This window comes from Peromyscus maniculatus, chromosome X, assembly GCF_049852395.1.
Source record: "Peromyscus maniculatus bairdii isolate BWxNUB_F1_BW_parent chromosome X, HU_Pman_BW_mat_3.1, whole genome shotgun sequence".
Lineage (NCBI taxonomy): Eukaryota > Metazoa > Chordata > Mammalia > Rodentia > Cricetidae > Peromyscus > Peromyscus maniculatus.
The window spans coordinates 121,812,498-121,832,728 of NC_134875.1; positions in this window are offsets into that span (position 1 = coordinate 121,812,498).

A 20,231-nucleotide genomic window follows, 5' to 3' on the forward strand; every position below is an offset into this window, starting at 1 on the left:
ATAAATTTATGGAGTTTGTGTACTAGTCCAATGAAAATTCTGGGGTGCTCCAACTGCAGCAATTCCCTTTCCATGTTCACCTGAGTTGGATGAAATCAATTCGAACATGCTTGAGACACAAGAAGGTATAAATTGGCTTACTGGGCCTCTTCCTCGTGCTGTACTTAACATGGAAAAACTACCTCAGCTTTTAAAAAAGTCAGCGATTCCCTGACCACTTAAGAAAGCAAAAATCACCCCAAATTCATGACTTAGTGCTTCTCATTTAAAATACAAAGGTTTTTTTTTTTTTTTTTTGGTTTTTCGAGACAGGGTTTCTTTGTGTAGCTTTGCACCTCTCCTGGAACTCACTTGGTAGCCCAGGCAAGCCTTGAACTCACAGAGATCCGCCTGGCTCTGCCTCCCGAGTGCTGGGATTAAAGGCGTGCGCCACCACCGCCCGGCTACAAAGATATATTTCAAGGTTCATTTCAGCATAATTTAAATATAAAGTGGGTAAGGGAAGAGAAAGACATTTTTAAAGAACAATATTTCACCAAGACAAAAAAAGGAAATCTCAGAAGTTTCATAATAATAGGTAGCAACTTAAAAGTTATTATGAATAATAATTTGATATTATCTCTAAAACAGCATTTGAAGCTGGGTGTCTTTGCTGGTTTATCTCAGATGAGATTTGGGTGATTATAAATATGGATGGAGATTTTATTCTTTGAATTTCTTCCAGAGACTGTGCGGACTCCTTAGACTTAAACGTTAGTGATGAATGGGTGGGATTTTTCTTTTGTTTTGTCATTTTTCTTCTCCAGAGCAAGTGACTAGGCAAAAAGAATCTATTACTTCTGGATATTTCTTCCTTCCTTGTGCATGATGAAAAGAGACTAGCAGTGTGTTTGTTTGTTTCAAGGAATCTCCACGAATTGAAATTTAAACCAGCATAAAAGTGCACAGTGAGCAGCAAGCACTGGCATTTCTCTACTTTTCTTGGATTTAAACTACGTGATAATTAGGTCGATTTTATCAGTCCTGTGGAGCTCTCTCATCACCAAATAGTAAGAAATGTGTTTCTATCCACAAACTACATTTATACATGAAAATGAATATGTCATCGAATGCTTCACTTGACATAAATGACCCTCAAATGGAGGAAATACATGTTGTAAAAATGAATTTTAAAACGTGCAACAAAGTTACAAATTTTCAGCTTTGGCAAAGCAGGGAGTAGGGGATAATGTCTGAGAGCTTTTCCTGCCTCTGTGCAAAGGACTAGTTTGTGTTGCTACAAACCAGTACCAGCGATAGTGAGCAGACTCGGAATGCAGGCGTCATGTTTCCATAAAGAGAGTTAATCATAATAGACATTGTATGCTAAACACGTCATCCTTCAAGCTTTCCTAATACAGTACATCAGACAAAATACATCAATTAAAATAATGTAACGAAACACTGAGGAAAAGTAGGAAAGAGAAAATTGCTTGTGGTACTTCAAAGGTACCACATGTACCCAGCCCTCCCTGGAGGATTTCCTGTATGGTAAAAATGCAACGTGAGTGAACATGCTTTCCAGCTGCAAAGCCCAAATGTGGAGGCCAGTGAAGAGCGGCTCAGGTTCTAGCTCTTCAAATAAAATGCCAGGTGTTTACCTGAAAGATTACCTGGAAAAGACAAGTACAATTGTGCTCCCAGGAATGAGACTAAAGGAACTCAAAGGTAAAATAAAAGGCATCCATCCCAAACCAACTGCGGGCCCCTGGACAGGGAAATGCAAGTTGGACAGGGTGTCGAATTGATTCTCCAGTGCCAACTCTGCAGGAGGAAGACCCTTTTAGAATGCTAACTCGGAGCCACGCCAAAGGGAACTCACACCCCATGGTGCACCTCCCAGACCAAGTCTTTACACATTCAGTTATGCATAGCTTAGAAAAGAGGAAAGGAAACTCTCGTCCCTCCTGATGAGGAGGAAATTTTCTTCTGTGGAAAAAGACTTTCCTCGGTATGCTCTGAATTTAAAGGGCATCTGGCCAAGCCTTTTATAAAGGTATAAACCTTTGAGAAAGGAGGAAAAAAAGGACTCACTTTGCTTGGACTTTAAGAAAATGGTTTCTTTTTGCTTACAAAGTTAGAGACTCAAGACTTCCCAACACACTGCTCTGCCTTCTTTGAGTATATTTAAAAGAGCGTGGTAGAAACAATATCCAGCTGAGTCTAATTAGAGTTATAGGGATGACAACTTCTTGGAAATAAACTACAAAAACTTTCTGCACACTGGCTGACCAAGAATACTGTAGTAATTTCATCAACTGATGAAAAACTGCAGATATTCCAAGATAGCAATGGGAAGATGCTGGCATTTGGTTGCATGAATTTTGTTTTGTTTCATTTTGGGTTTTTTTGGTGCTGAGAATCAAAACCAAGGTCTCACCCATGCTAAGCAAGTGCTCTTCCACTAAACCACACCCTTACCCTCTGAATGTGATAACAAATTTAGGTTTGGGATAACTACTATCAAACTGACAGCTGGTGTGGAAATGAATTTTTTACTCTCACAGAGATGTCATTGGCTAAGTCTTAGTGAATGTTGTGGTTGCTTTACAGGACCGTGGTGTTCAATATCTTCATATTTGAGACTTCTAATGCATCACACATAAAGAATTGACTATCAGCATCATCATCGTCATCATCATCATCATCATCATCAGCAGCAGCAGCAGCTTTTTGAGACATTTTGTATCCCACGCTGTACTGAAACTCACTATGTAGACCAGAGAGGCCTCAAACTTGCAGCAATCCTCCTGCCTCACCCTCCAGAATACCAGGATTACAGGCATTATTCACCACTCCCAGTGTTGCTGGTTTTTACATAAGTAAAAATGATTTGCATCATAATTTAGATAATTCAGCCTTGAACTAGGAATGCCAACAGAACTGCCAGTGAGAGCCGGCACTTCAGGTCTATTTCCCTGCCTCAGTGAAGTAAATATCTTAGAATTTTTTAAAAATCCTTTCTTTTTCTGTCTTTTTGACTCAAGGTTTCAACAAATCTCATTTTCGAAACTCTGTGCTATGATTGGAGTAATTTCTTTATATTGGGCAATTTTGGCTGCTCAGTCCTGATTTCAGAGGTCATCTGAACAATATTTAACAGACAATGCTTGAGCTCTTATGCCCTAGGCCCTGCCATTTAGCTTTTGTGTTACCAAAGGCTATGTCTATTTCTGGGCTTCTAGACTAGGTGGTAAAATACTACAGGGCAGGAGCTTTAAACCCCTGGTGCCTTAGACCAGAAGCTTGACACATTTTTTCCCAATAACTTTCAAATCAAACTTTTTGAAGACTTTCTGAAGTAATGAATAAGTGTTGCAGTGCTATGTAATTCCATACAACTCAATGGCAAGTGAAACAATCCTGGAAACCGATCTTCTCACAATTTAGTTTCTCTCAAGCAAAAAAAATTAATGTATTTCATAAACACCACCTATACAAAGATATGTATGTTTCATTTTTGGTAGAATAAGCTGAAGTAACATTAGGTGTTTGTCATAGGCATTACCAAACTTGCAAGGAAGAAATTCATCAAACTGTACTTTTCAGTACAAGCACACTAACAGTGGGTCAGAAATACAGAATGGAAGTCCCCTAACCAACCAATCTTTTCTGAAATGGCTACTGAAGATGTGGAAAAAGAAGACAACCAGGCAAACACAGGGAGAGGAAATCTCCAGCCATGCTCTAAGGTGCGTCGGAAGCTCTGTGTGCCTGGATGTGGTGATGCCTGCAACAGGTAGTCTTTGGAAGCCAATGTGCATGGCCCACTCATCATGTAGCTTTCACGCCTTTGGATATTAAGATTACACTGGGCTCCAACACTGTTTTGCCTCTTCCAGGTTTTCATGTTCATTATAGTCAATCTGGAATCTAGGTAGAGATTACAAAAGGTGAAACTAAGAATTAACTTGAATGAATCACCATTCTCCATTCACTGATGATTTGTCCCGTGAAAACCACAACCACCCATCACCAGAAGCCTGGGAAAAGCTGAGTGTGTGGAGGAGAAAACCAAGTCATTTGCATTACATAGGTGCTTTAATGACTGGGGCTCTCCTCCTGCATTGTCTTGCTCTCAGTTTGTTGAAGCCATCTGTGATCTTGGCATTCTATGTGCAAACATGAAAATAGATAGTTCAGAAAAACAGACTCAAAGAAGAAAGAAGGGGGAGAAGGAGGAAAAAGGGAGAGAGAAAATGAAGCATTGGACAAACAGAGACAAAGAACCAGTGAGGTAATAACCAGAAAGAAAAGGGGTAAATTTTTCTTCCACTTTTATTCACAGTAAGCACTGTTGTTGGAAACAGAACTTATTAAGAAAATATATTTAGGAAATTGCTGTGATTTATGAAGCCACAGAGTTTATACACTGATTTAAAACATATCTCTACTGTCAAAAGAATATAATATACCATTTGGAAGACTATAGCACATATAACATTCCACATTCTACTGTACTTGACCAAAAATAAGGCATGAGTCTCAGCTTTGGAGCTAGTAGTGTAGTCTCTTTTATTACATATGAGGTTGAACTGTCTGTAGGTTTCAACCTGTATTTTTTATTTCTAGAGAGTTGTGCAATGTAATATGTAACAATAAAAATCCTGATGTTTGTAGATGGGAATTGTGAAGATCTCCTCTGAGTTATCTTAAAATCTGTGTCATCTTAGCTTGGGAATATACAGCCCCTGACTATCTCCTTTCAAGAACTCGTAATTTACTCTTTCTGAAGGCAGGCAGTGAGCTGTCAACTTTTAGTGAAGATTGTCTCTGGGTGTCAGAGGCTGCTGCTCACCAACAAGCACCTGCCAGGGATCGAGATATGCATCATGACTGAAGAGATGATTACAACTACGTGTCTACTCACTTCTTTCAACACAAGCAAGTATTGTCATTAATTGGCTAATTGGGACACATGAAATATAGTCTAATAAGTCTCCACGTCAATGATGCAGATGGGACTCAGTATTGTCTCCTTCTTGATAACTTGCAGCAACCATGAAAGACACTTAGAATCTAAGTTTTATTAGTTTTCAATCTAAAGCAGTGGTTGCTAACCAAGGGTGAGCCTTACTTCAGGAGACTAGCATCTACAACAGTTTTGTTGTTAAAACTAGAAAAGAGGTGATGTTGACATCTAGTCTATACAGGACAGCCCAGCCCAGGGATTGCTCAAAATCAATAGTGCTGAGCTAGATTCTCCTAGTCACAGTTTCAGCTCTAACAAGTAGGTTAGAATTCAGGCAGAGGGAAAATTGAAACAGTTTGAAGATGTGAAGTTGTGACAATGCAGTGTTTGTCAATAAGACTCATTCCACTTCCAATGAGAATACATTGCAAGCTGATTTCTGTGTTGCAAGTCCTTTCATCACCCCTAAAACAACTCAGTGCTCTAAATGCCTTCACTTCACATTGCCCTCTTCTGTCTGATGAGGCGCATAATCCTTAACCAGCTGGCTCTTCTTTGAGCTTCACTCACATTTTGTGTGACTTCCATGCTTTTGTGTACTAGTACATTTCCCTGTGTTATTCTAATATCTGCTCATTTCAGCAGGCACAGTTCAGTCTTTCGGAACAAAAAAACCCCTCAGCTTCCTACAGAAGCAAGCTGCCATGTTGCAAGCTGCCTGTGGAGAAGAGCACTTGGCTGGGTGGCCAGCTGCCAGAGAGAAACCGGAGCCCTTCTCTGACAACCTGTCAGAAGCCAAATGCTGCCAACAACCTCGGGGAGCTGGAAAGAGGACCCTGTGCTCCAGATGACATGACCTCCCTGCCAACACCGATTGCAGCCTTACAGAAGACCCAGTTAAACCGTGCCGTGAAACAGAAGTGTTCTTCATCTTTAGCCCCTACCTTTATGGTGGGTGATGTTGTTAGACAACAATAGATAAAGGATGCAAAGTCAATGGTAGATTTTAGCTGAGACTGTAGGGCATAAACCATAAACAGCCACGGAGGGGCCTTGCTGTTCCTATGTCTAGCCCCAAGTATGCAGTCTATTTTTTAAAGACCAGCCTGAGAAAGATGTGTCCTATGCATCCACCAATTGTGTGTTCATTGACCTCTAAATAAACTCAAAGGAGGGACTACTTCTTCCTTCAGTTTCTTTCATATTTATCCCCACTTCTCATCTCTAAGGTCCAGTGACCCACATCAAAATGTGCCCTGATTCATTTGAGTTACTTCAAACATTGGTCTCACAACCCAGTCAACTTTAAAGATAAAGTTTTGCAGTTTTATTCAGACACTAACATAAAAGAGAAATGGGAGAATGAATGTTTTAACAGACAAAACTTCATTAGCTTTCAGAATCATATTGTGCTAGTCATAGAAGGGACCTTACAAATTATAAGCCTAAAATACTAATCTCACACAAAAGGAAGCAGGATCAAGGGGATACACAGGGAGGTAAATGGTGGTACAGAATTCTTCTAGCACCCAGTCTTTAATCCCATAAATTTTGTCCTTCAAATTATGGAAGGAGACCTTGTCAATCACTTCTGTTCTATGAGCCAAGAATTTTCCAAGCATGATGGCTACTTCTGAAAGAAATCCTTTCTTCTTTTAAGAAAAATAGTTTACATATTTAGATTTCCAAAACTCTGTTGTTAAAATCTAAGCATGTTCTTATTAGATGAAAACCACAGCTGCTGCCTTTACCGGAATTTATTCAGGTAAAGATCCTATCTTAAAACGTATTTAAAATGTAACTCAAATGGCTGGCTGATGCTTAAAAGGAAAGTAACAAAGGGAAAGTGTCACTTCTTTTGAGGGCTTTGAGCTCCTCCTTTGGACTTATGTCATCCTGCTATACCTAAAAGTAGCATCCATTACTTTTTGCCATCAAGAAAATGTGGGTGCTCTGAGTTTGGACTGCATTTCAAGTTCTGTAATGGGAGTCATTACACACTTTGAAGACTCGAATAGCCCCACTGCTTCCTGGTTGGCTCCTTAAAAACACAAAGGGTTGGCAAAGTTTAAGTGAATTGCTCACATTTGAGGTTTTTAAGTATAATTTTTAGACTTATGAAAGACAAAATAAGGTGCAAAATCTCTTTCCAGAAAGCCTGCATCTGTTCTACAGCAAGATATTGTTTTCATGTGTGAAAATTCAACTACATGGTTAAGGGGGAAATCAGAGCATAATCCAAAAGTAAAATAGATCACATGTTTCCCCAAATTTCATCTCTCATTCTGTCTCCTCTAGTTCATTCTGGTGTAAGATACACACTGCAGACCTTCATCTCTCTGCAACTGTAGCACCAAGTAGAACATTTGCTTTTAATCATGGAAACTTGATTTTCATTCATTGGAAGTCCAGAGTAAGCACGAACTTATGTGGGAGTTCAGACTGAGCTCAAGATGCCCTTAGCCCACCCCCTAGAGGATCTGATTGGTCTGGGCTTTGGGTTTAGAGTCAATTGCTTTCACCTGCCTAGAATTTTCTGGCTGGTGCTAACTTACACTGCCTGCTGGTAATGGGAGAACACTGAAGCTAGCTAATGGGGTGCCTGAGTTGTGACATCTTGGAGGCCTTTGTCCACTTGGCGCTTTTCCACTGCTGAAAGGTCCTGGTCTCGCTGCTGAATTTAGTCTTTCTACCCTGTCTGAGACAACATGAAACATCAAATGACCAGAAGGATCCAAAATGACAAATGTGGGCTCATAAAATTTAGCTAACAGTTTTGTTGTAATTTATGTATAGTCTACATCTAAGGCCATCTTCAAAATATTATAGATTGTAAAGAACTTCTCTCCATCTCTATAAGATGCTGAGTTCCTAGAGATAGATTCTTGGCAGGCTTTCTCTTAGGTACAAGAAAGGGGGTGGTATTAAATTATATCTAATTGTTCAAAACACAATGTTTATCCTCTGCCTTCCATGTCTAAGTAGTACAAAGTACCATTAATTCAATGTTTTTGTTGTATTCATTAAATATAAATATACACAAAAGAATGTTTGTGCTATATATAGCTTGAAGTTATTTTAAAATATTTTCCTGTTTGCATTGGTTAGTCAGTTTCAGAGAGCTGAAGTCTATCGCTATTATTTTCCTCCTCACAGGCTACCTCTCCAAGCTCACTACAGTACCTAATGTTTCTCAATCTCAACACTACTAGTATTTTAGATCCACCTGGTTCTTTACCATGGGGGCATCCTGTGCATTGTAGAACATCCATCAGCATCTTTGGCCTCTACTCACAAGATGACAGGAAGCATCTCCCCAGACAGGAAACCCAAAACTGCCACCAGATATTACTCCCACAGGGACCCAGATGACCCTGTTAAAAACTACACCCTCCACTATACTGGCTAAGCACCCCTTGCATATAGGTACAATGTTCTATTCACATTAATATTCCCAGCACCAAGTAAGTGCCTCACACAGTCAGTGGTCTCAACATTTATAGAGTGGTGGGCATTATCTTCATTTGTCTTAATTTTCCTCTTCTGTTAAGCAAGGTTAGGTTTGGTGGTTGTTAGGGAGACTTCCAGGGACACAACTTATTATTCTAGATTCTTCTATCACTGTGTTTAATCAGGCCATGTATCATCTTTAGTTATCAAGAGAAATGTATGATGTTCTCATTATGCTGAAAACAATCTATACTATAGTTTATCTATATAAATATATTTGTATATCTGTATAATTATAGTTGTATCATTTCAAATTGTTTAGTGATGCATTTGCTTTTGTAGTAAATGTAGATGAACCTAAATTTTAAAGAAGATAAACTTCATCTCTATTAAGTAAATAAAGTATTTCACATAATAATAATTTTAAAAAGAACCACTACTTTAGTAAACATTATTCTAGATTTTGCTTAACATATTTTCTAATCACTCACATATGAATAAATATTGTTTCCCTCCACTTTAAAAAAATCATATAAACCCTATTGTTAAGAAAAATACTTACAATTGACCTCATGTCCTTCCAATGTCATACTGCAACATTATCCAACCAGCCCACCCAAGGAGTATTACATTCTTCAGAAAAACATAATTCGATTTGACTTTCTATGTACTATTGACCAAGACTCAGACTTGGGAAAGTTACAGGTTAACTTGCATACTTTTGCTCAGTAAAGATGAAAATTATTTCTGCTGGGTAAGGAAGATAACCCCAAAGGTTATGGTTTAATTGCCCTGTGGGACGTAATCAGTTTTAAATCTAACTGGCAAATGCATTCCAGCATTCTTCTGCTGACTAACTATATACATAAATCTCTTTCCCAAATGTTCTTTGAAGCAGCTTTACCATTCTGCTAGTTCTTTCTTTTGTCAACATTTTCTTGCATATTCATTTTACAAGATTTTCCACAATGTACAATGAGGCTCTATTTTCATTAGTTGACTACATTGTAGGTCTTAAATACATTTAATACACCTAATCTACCTAAAGCCTCACCTTAGCACCACAAAATATATACTGTAATTGATGGACTGTTTGTCCCTCAGATCTGCAAACATCACCAGAGAGCTTCAGTCCACCAATCTCTTGCCCAGGAAAAGAGCAAAAATTCAGCATTTTAAGTCTAGTTTACAAAATGCCTGTACTTCAATGCTTTTGTGATGTGGGTAGAGGCCAGAGATGTTAACAGACATGCTACAATTTCCAGTATGCCCCATGGCAAATTAAAACTCAAGCCATCATAAGCCTGGGACCATCTGCATTTATATGAGAGTCATGTATGAGAAAAATTGTGTGTGTGTGTCTTCATGTGTATGTGAATGCACACATATCTGAGCCTTTAAAAAAATTAAACAATTGTCCTGCATATGTGACTCCACTAGAACTAGTTATCTTTGTTATACTATGTTTCTGCTGATGTTCATTTATGTTATTGAGTGTAGGTATAGTCATCAGTTTTTACTAGGGTATTATCTACCATCATATAACTATATTACTATGCCTTTGCAGTGTAGGTGAGTGTTGAGATTGCATCAGATTTGCTGATTCTTACAAATATATTGTTTTTATCCATATATGCATTTCTTAGTGTGGCAAGCTCAAGAAACTCCCAAGAGTTTCTATCTAGGGATGAACTCTGAGCCATATAGCAGTGCATCCTTAAGTTTTTGAGATAATGCTTTTAACTTTCCCCCCAAAAAATGATCAGATTTACAGGCCCATCAATATTCCACCTCTTTGCTAATACCAGTATTCTAACTTTAAAATCATTTAGTTATATTTTAATTTAAAATATTAATTATTTAAATTAATTTTATTTTCTGATTACAATGCTAAATTAACAATTCTTTCATTAAATTTAGGAATATTTAAGTATTATTTCTCCCAATAATTTCTCCGAGCCCCTTTTGTGTCTTTCACTACAATTATCTACATGGTAGACTCTTTAATATTGTACTATGGCTCACTTGAGTAGTTACCATTTTTTCAGATTTTTCTCTTTGCTTTAGTATGAATGATTTTATTCTTGTCTTTATGTTCTCTGCAACTTTTTTATCTTCAGTAACTATTCTTTTTATTTATTCATTTTACACTGTGTGTGTGTGTGTGTGTGTGTGTGTGTGTTAGAAAGAGAGAGAAGATGATAAAAGAGAATGCACTCTATTATTTGATACTCAGTTAGTGATGCTGTTTGAAGAGGTTATGGGGAAGTGCAGAGTTGTGCAGGTGGGGTATGTAACTGGAGAAGGGCTTTGAGAGTTTAAATCCTCACCGTACATCCAGCTCGCTCTCTGCTGTGTGCTTGTGGTTGAGATGTGATCTCTCAGCTTTCTACTCCTGCCACCATGTCTGCCACCTACTTCCATGCCCCTTTACCATCCCTCTGGAACCATAAGCCCAGATAAACTCTCCCTTCTATAAGTTGCCTTGGCCATGACATTTTTTTCACAGCAACAGAAAAGTAGCTAAATACATCTATGGAAATTCTATTTAGCTTTCTGTCTTCCATAGGGAGTCCTTGTATCCTGTTTATTACATTATCTTTATTATTTTCACTGAGTATTCTTCAGAACATGAATCACATTTAGGTGCTCCAGACATGTGTTTCATTTTTTATTAGAGATGCTAGACTTTGTGAATTTTATAGGTGCTTCCCCCCTAGATTTTGTTGTCTTCTTTCAAAAGAATGTTGAGTTTTATTCAGAAGCAGTTACTTGAGTTAAATGATTAACACTTTAGAAGCTTATTTTTAACTTTTGTTATGGTGAGTTTGAAGCAACTTCTTCCTAAGCCAAATTTATTACTGTAAAGAGACCCTTTGTGGGTCTCTACTGAAAATATAAATTTAAAAATGTCTGTCCACTGTGTTTGATGAAATTGTTTACCTTAGAGCTGTGCAGTAGGAGTTCTTTTTGGTTTGTGGGAAATTCCTTTCTGTGGAAGCAGTTTAGCTTTCATCTGAAGCCTCAAGGAAGAATCCTGGAGCTCTCCCTTGGTGTGACTCCCTCCTCTCCACTGATCCACTCTGAGAGTTCCAGCTGTCTTGTCATCTTGAACTCTGAATCTTGTCTCTATAATTTATAGAAACAGAAGCATTTTACTTGATTTCTCCAAAACACTGTGGAATTCAAGAAGTGCCTCTATGCTGAAAGCCAGGAGAATCACAGAATTCACCTTGTATATTTCTTGTGTTTTCATGGCTTTCTACTTTGCATAAAATGGTTGTCATCTATTTTGAACAGTTTCAAGTTGCTTAACGTAAAAGCTCAAGTTGACAATAGTTGTGTTGGCATGGCTTGAAATGGAAGTCTGCAGTGTCATTTGATAAAGAAATGAAGCCACACTCATTCATCTTTGTCTTCATTTGTACTTTCTTATTTAAGAAAACCTTCTCTGGTACAGTCTAAACTTTTCTAATCTGTAATCATTTTCAAGCAATTTCTTGGTATTTTTTCATATAAATAATACAGTGTGACCAAATGAGTTCTGGGAAGTGCACACATTCTCTATTGATCTGCAAGAGGTACTTTCAGTCTATTTTTTCTATCTCTGTCTCTGAAAAGTGTCTGAAAGGAACTCTGGAGTTTCTTTCTGTAAAACTGAGGTCTCATCTACCTCTTCTTGATTTTATTCCCTGCTGTTGTATCACAGTAGACTGACTGTTTTGAATACACCAAAAGATGTTTCCGAGGATATTTTGGAGTGAGAAAACAATGTGCACGATCAGCTCTGGAGGAGAAACTGAAAGCTTGGCTATGTCATTTAGAGTGCAAACTCATTGAGACCCTTTCATCAAAAGAAAAGCAGTACCGTCAGAGCCTGGAAGAGCAAATCCCTGTATTCATGAAACTAAAGTAAAGAGAGCATCTTGCCGACAGCAAGGGAGATAGAAAAGTTAGCCTTCATCACTTTAAGTTAGGCTACCTCTCTTTAAGGCAGTGCCTGTAGGCCCCAAGACCATAAAATCAGGGAGAATACTCACTAATGAACTGAGTATTTGTCTCAGTATGCCTAAGCATGTCCTGGGTGTGTGTGTATGTGTGTGCAGCCAAAGTGCCTAGTTGAAGACCCAAGAAGACTTCAGGCTTCATGTTGAGCTCATTGTTCATTGGTCTTCCTACTAATTTATAAAAGGTCATAGTTTTTGTTGATATTGAAGCTAACTGTACTTTAGTCTATGAGAATCTAGACTGCTTTCCCTGGCCTATGGCATACATCAGTGGTTCTCAACCTTTCTAATGCTGTGACCCTTTAATACAATTCCTCATGTTGTGGTGAGCCCCAACCATAAAATTATTTTTGTTGTTACTTCATAACTGTAATTTTGCTACTGCTTTGAATCATAATGTAAATATCTTATATGTGACCCGACCCCCCCCCCCGCCAAAAGGAGTAGAGACCTATGGGTTGAGAACCACTGGAACACATAGATGGCTACAGCAGCCACATAATCAAGGCCAAATTAGTAGCTTTGGATAGTAGCCCTATGACCTTCCAGTCATATATACTGTATATTTCTCCTATGGCTGAAACTATGCTAAGGGTGAACATTCTTTGAGGCTGGTAGCCTTCCAACTGCTAGAGACTGTCAAGCTGGTGATAAGGGGCTACTCATGCCTGCAGTGGTTGCCAATCATGCAGGAGTGGTCCATGCACACCAATACAGTTGTCTGAGAGTCATGTTCATATTACATTAGTAGCACAGCCCTACCATGCCCCTGTGTAGCCTGTGAAGAAGCCAGAGTCTAGAGAATGTCTGTGGATTATTGAACCCTACTATGCAACTCATCATGGATCTGATAGAGTAATTAAACTCTAACTTTTTTCATTGATATCACTATGTAGTGGATGGAGAGTTATTCCTGGGATATTTGTATAGCTTCGTCATTTGTCATGGTTTGGTGGCTCAGGACTCAGTGTCCTGGTAAGAACCCAAGGTGGTCACTGAATACCATTACACTGATGGTCTATGTGATGTATGCCTTCTCTTTCTCATACAGATTTGGCATTTATGGCTGTGAGTCTGAGAGGTGCTTTGGGTGCTGCTCTAAAATTGTGGGGGTAAAGAGTGAATGACTCCAGAGTACAAGGGCCTGGTTTATCTGAAAAAGGATTCTAAATCATTTCCAAACAACAGAATTACAAGAAATCTTGGGAACAGTAACACACACACACACACACACACACACACACACACACACACACACACGATATGGGCTCCCTGAAAGATAGATGTCTAGGATAATGATAGTTTCAGTAGGAGTGGCACTATTGAGAAGTATGACCTCGTTGGAGTAGATGTAGCCTTCTTGGAGGAAATGTGTCACTGGGGGTGGATTTTGGGGTTTAAGAAGCCCAAGCCTGGCCCAGTGGCATTCTCTCTTATAGATCTGGCCACTAATAACTAAGTAACAAGTCAATACTAAGCTGTCTGGAAATCTCTGCCAAAGCTGCTAATCTATAATGCACTCTCTCTTCCTTCTGCCTGCCATGTAGAACTCTCAGCTATCTCTCTAGCACCTTATCTGTCTGCATGCCTTCATGTTTCCTGCCATGACAATAGTGGACTAAACCTCTGAACCTGTAATCCAGCCCCAGTCAAATATTTTCCATTATAAGAGTTGCTGTGGTCATGGTGTCTCTTCACAACAATTAAAAGCCCTAAGACAGAAGTTGGACCTAGGGACTGGGGGTATTGCTGATAGGCCAGACCAGGCTTTTGTTTACAGGAATATGGACTTTGGGACTTTGGATTAGGAAAGCAGTTAAATGCAAGTGGGGCTTAATGGGCCATACTAGTAGGAGCATGGAAGACAGTGGTGCTCAAGGTGATCTGAACTGTGGGGCTCCAGTTCAAGAAGTTTCAGATAAGAATTTTAGTATGTAGCCTAGAGACTCTTGTCATATTTTGGCAAAGAATGTGGCTGCTTTCTGCCCTAGTCCAAAACAATCTGCCTGAGGCTAAATTGAAGAGTTATATGGATTAGCAATTTTGGCAGATGAGATTTCCAGACAGTCTAGGATTAACTGTGTTACTTGGTTATTAGTGGCCACACTTATGCAGATCTATAATGAAAAGGAACAAAATGAGCAAGAAAAAATACAAAATGTACCATTTGAGGAAAAAAAGAGCACCAGGATGTTTAATGGCACTAAGTCCCATGTTCAAGGAGATAAAGAGATTAAAGAAAGCCTGATGCTAAATAGAATAAAGAGAGTTGTGACACAGCTAAGTTTCCAACTTGTAAAAAAGGGTCTGATGTTGTGGCACACATGTTTAATACTAGCATTTAAGATGCAGAGGAAGGCAGATCTCTAAGTCTGAGACCAGCCTGGTACAGATCAAGTTCCAGAACATCTAGTCTTATGTAGTGAAGGAAACCATTGAAAACAGAAAGCTGGTGAAAATGCACTTAATGGGGGGGGGCATGTTCCAGTCCTAGAAAACAGCAGAAATTAGCCACTTCAGCCACATGGTTCTGGCTTTAGAGTCAAGGATAAAAGAAAGGGATTGTGGCATATACCCAAGGAATGCTCAATCATACCACAAGGGCACTTGCTCAGCTGTGTTCATATAAGCATTGTTTGTAATAGCCAGAACCTGGAAACAACCTAGATGCCCTGCAACTGAAGAATGGATAAATAAAATGTGGTACATTTACACAATGGAGTATTACTCAGCTGTAGAAAACAATGAAAGCAGGAAACAGTGAGAGAGAGGAGGGATTATATGAGCAAGAGATATTGAGACCATGATTGGAAAAAGCACAGGGACAAATAGCCTAACTAGTGGAAACACATGAACTATGAACCAGTAGCTGAGGAACACCCATGGAACTGGATCAGGCCCTCTGAATAAATGAGACAGTTAATTAGCTTGAACTATTTAGGAGGCCGCCAGGCAGTAGGACCAGAACCTGTCCTTAGTGCATGAGCTGGCTTTTTGGAACCTAGGGCCTATGCTGGGACACTTTCCTCAGCCTAGGTGAAAGGAGGAGGGGACTGGACCTGCCTCACCTGAATCTACCAGGCTGAATCCCCAGGGGAGCCCTTGTCTTGGAGGAGGTGGGAATGGGGGGTGGATTGGGGGGAGGCCTGGGGGGCAGGAGAAAGGAGGACAGGGGAATCTGCGGCTGATATATAAAATTAAATTAATTATAAAATAAATTTTTAAGAAAGATGAAAGAAAGAAAGAAAGAAAGAAAGAAAGAAAGAAAGAAAGAAAGAAAGAAAGAAAGAAAGAAAGAAAGAAAGAAAGAAAGAAAGAAAGAAAGAAAGAAAGGGGTTGTGGAATCTCCCTCCATGGCTAAGGAAAAATGCTGAGGCCTGGTGTGTGGCAGCAGTGTTCCTGTATGGAGTCCTAAAGAGGTCATTGTGTGAAGCTGTGAGACCCCAAAATGTTGGAGATGCCAGAGCCCTGGGATACATGCCAAGGAGAGCTACTAACGGGGAGTGTGTGGAGCCAGTCCAAGAGAGAAAAGTGTGTTGCAGTCAACAAAGTTAAAGGAGCTGGAGATCTGAAGAGCACTTTGACATCAGACACGGAAGTGCAGAATTTGGAGTTTGCCCAGCTGGTTTTCAGTCTTGTTTTGGTGCAGTATTTCCTCACAATGTGATCTGCTTTTTGATTTTTATTTTATAGGGAATTGCAGTTAAGAGACTGCCATGAGTCTCAGAAGAGATTTTGGACTTTTAAACAAGATTGAGATTGATAAACTATGGGGACTTGAAGTTGGACTGAATTCTTTTTGTGTTATGATATGGTTACAAGCTTACGGGGGCCAGGGAGTGGAATGTGGTAGTTTGAATAAAAATGGCCTCCATAGGCTCATAGGGAGTAACACTATTGGGAGATGTGGCCTTGTTGGAGGAAGTGTGGCCCTGACAGTGGGTTTTGGAGTTTCAGAAGCCCAAGCCAGGCCCAGTGGCACTCTATTTTTCTGTTGCCTGCCATGTAGAACTCTCAGCTACCTCTCCAGCACCATGTCTGCCTGCCTGCCTCCATGCTTCCTGACATGAGGATAATAGACTAAACCTCTGAACCTGTAATCAAGCCCCAATTAAATATTTTCCTTTACAAGAGTTGCCATGGTCACAGTGTCTCTTCACAGCCATAGAAACTCTAAGTCCACAAAGCCACCTGGAAGGTAGCAGCAGTACAACTGTCTACTAATGTTATTTACACATAAACAGAAATTGGCCAAAGCAGCCAGTGGGCTGGATTAAGAATTATATGGCTAGCAGTCATAAATATCCTCTCCCTATACCCCTACTCAAATGTGTATACTAGATTGGGATGTAGACCTTTCACTTCTGTAGGGCTATTCCCTGTCGGAAGATCTACATAGCCTAGAGAGCTAATAGTAGGCCTGAGAGCTGAAAGAACCTACGGAGTCTGAGAGCTTGGGAAATCTATAGAGCCCAGAAAGATAGTAATGAGTCTGTGAACCTACAAAGCACTACAACATAGAAAACCTACAAGGTCTGAAAACATACTAAGCATTGTGAGTCTTGTTCTGCATACTGTTCCTGTGGATTATGGACCTAAATAGCACCCCTATTGGTCTGCCCTGATAAAGTACCAGTTGTCTAAAATGGGTGGAATTTTAGAGAGGGCTGTAAGAGCCAATGTATGTTTAAACAACATGGTGCTGCTATGGGTATCTTTCATGGGCCAAAAGGACATCTTGGGATGTCCAAATTGGACATCTAAGAACAGCACAAAATATCACACTGGGTATATTGGGTCCCCCAAAATAAAGTGAATGCAATTCATTATGTAACTTTCTGGGGGAGGGACAGAATGATACTTTTGTGATTCAGTATAAATATGGCTTTGAGATCAGAAGCCGTTATTTTTGCCTTTGCTAGCTTACTGTGTGTGTCTATGTGCCTACTTTCATGCAGCCTGTGCCCTGGTCTGTTTATGTGCCTATGCCCACCTGTATGAAGCCCATAATGAGATCTGTACATGCTAACATATGTCTGGGTGCCTGCCAATGGCTGCCCCTCCATTGGTCTGTGTGGAGACAGTTGCCTAGATGGAATACTACATCTCTTATCTGCCATAGGCTCCTTGAAATCTCTTTGACTTTCCAGCCTTCTGTAATCCTCTTACTTTCACATCAGATCTTGGACCTCATGCAACTTTACCAATAAAATCACCTTCCCATATAGGTAGCAGTGTCTGAGTCTTTTCTTGTGTTAAACTAGTCATCTTGTTCACCTCTAGGCAATATTTTAGTCTTAATCATTAACCTTCATAATGTTCTGAATTTCTGAAAAGACAGGTTCTCACATCTTCTTCAAGAAAGACTGTCTGGGTACAAACTGTGAGAAAACAAGTGTTCATTATTTAAAAAACTAAAATTTTGTATAGTATCTTCTAAAAAATTATGTTTATTTGTTTGTTTGTTGGGTGGGTAGATGCACATATGTCATGGTGTGCATATGATGGTCAGAGGACAACATGTGGGGATCAGTTCTCTCCTTCCACTCTGTGATTCCCAGGGTTGAAACTCAGGTCATCAGGCTTGGCAGCAAGTGCCATTGCCCATTTAGCCATCTTGCTGTCCCAACTTTAGGTAATTTCTTATGAAGCAAGAGCTCATTAACAGACATGTTCATGCCAATGAATATTGCAGAATTCATTTTATTAATCAATTCTAATGACATTTAATTAAGTTTTGTAATTATTTTCAGAAAGCTTCATGGATGCCATTCTGAAACATATTCAAATGATTATGCTATTCTTTTCTTTTACCTTCTACTTGTTAGTGGGAAAAAGAGAACTTTTTGTGTGTTTACTTTGTATTCAGTAATTGCAAACACTTATTTGCAAATGATCTGGACTTTTCTGTGGAGAGGCAAGAATTGCTTTACTTACACATGGTTTTTGAAGGAGCCCATTTAATATGTTGTCATTAAGCATAAAATTTTATCTAATTCTCTTGTAAATGTTCTTTATAAAATTTAGGGGAAATTTTTATTCTTTGTTTACCAAGATTATTATCATAAATAAATATTGGATTTTATTAAGTACTTCTTATGCATCATCTATTGACATGATTATGATAGTTCACCTTCAACCATTTAACTAGCATTAATTAATTTTTCTATCAGTAACATTCTTATAGTAGATATTAATTTCTAGGTCAACTATGTATTAATTTTGGAAACAGAAATAAGATTTCAAAAACAACTCCACCCTAAGTGCTTAACATATCCAATACATGATTATAACTTCCAATAAGCAGATAAACATAAAAGCATTTGAGGTCATATATATATGAACATATAGATAGATAGATAGATAGATAGATAGATAGATAGATAGATAGATAGATAGATACATAGATAGATATTCATAAAGGATTGTGTTTAATATTTGTCTAAGGCACTATAAAGAGAAATTTGCATCAACTGTATGACATTTCAGAGAAGGCAAAACTACAGAATCACTAAAGCAATCAATGGTTGCCAAGGACCAAGTCAGGCAGACATTTTTTGGATAGGGAAACATCCCTGTAAATACTCTGATGGTGCCATTGTATATTTGTCCAAACCCATAGAATAGAAGGCACCAAGTATGAACCACAGCATAAAGTATGGACTTTGTCTCAGAACGATGTATCCATGAAGATCATTCATTGAAATAAATATCTTGCTCAATGATGGGGATTATTAACAGTGGGGGAGGCTGTGGCTGGGAAAGGCAGGAAACATGGCAAATCTCTATACTTTCTGCTCAATATCCACCATGAGCCTAAAAGTGATATTAAATATTGTAAGTCTATAAAAAAGGAGATTTTGTTCTAGTTTAATGTTGGAAGTGTGTATTGAAGTGATTTATGGGCCCAGTAGTTGCCCCTAATATTGATACATACTGAAGCATGCTTAAAATATATTTGTACAGTTTTGTTTTATTTTGTTTATGTAAAGGATGCATAGAGGGAGGAAAGAGAGGGAAAGAGATGTAGACCATACTGAATATTGTATTTTCATTATTTGAAACTTTAACACTACATTATTCTTGGAAAATATCCATGTTTGCAAGACTGTTATGGCTGAAGACTGGTTTAATTTGTACTCCTTTTGTTTTTTGTTTTTTGTTTTTGTTTTTGTTTTTGAGGAAAGAGATTTGTAACTAGCCCAGCCAAAGGCTGCAGAAGATTTAGAATTGTCAGATTTTATGAAACGGTGTACTTAAAATTATATTTTGCCGGGCGGTGGTGGCGCATGCCTTTAATCCCAGCACTCGGGAGGCAGAGGCAGGTGGATCTCTGTGAGTTCGAGGCCAGCCTGGGCTACCAAGTGAGTTCCAGGAAAAGGCGCAAAGCTACACAGAGAAACCCTGTCTCAAAATATATATATTTTTTTTGACTAGGCGGTCGTGGCACACCCTTTATTCTCAGTACTTGGGAAGCACAGACAGGTAGATTTCTGTCAGTTCGAGGCCAACCTGGTTTACAGAGTGAGTTCCAGGACAACTAGGGTGGTTACACAGAGAAATTCTGTCTCAAAAAACCAAATATATATATTGAGACTATAATCATAATGTAAAGCTCTTTGATATAGCTCTTTATCATTCATATTTTTGCATCTTTCTCAATGCAAGTGAGATATTCAAAGCTGGAATTGACTAGATTGTGGTTGTTTGTTTACCGAATGTGTAATGTCTGCAATAACTTATGTTAAATCCTATGTTCAGTCCTTCTAGAATGGACTAGACGACTTCTTACAAGAGTTGACATGTGGGAAAGGATAACATTT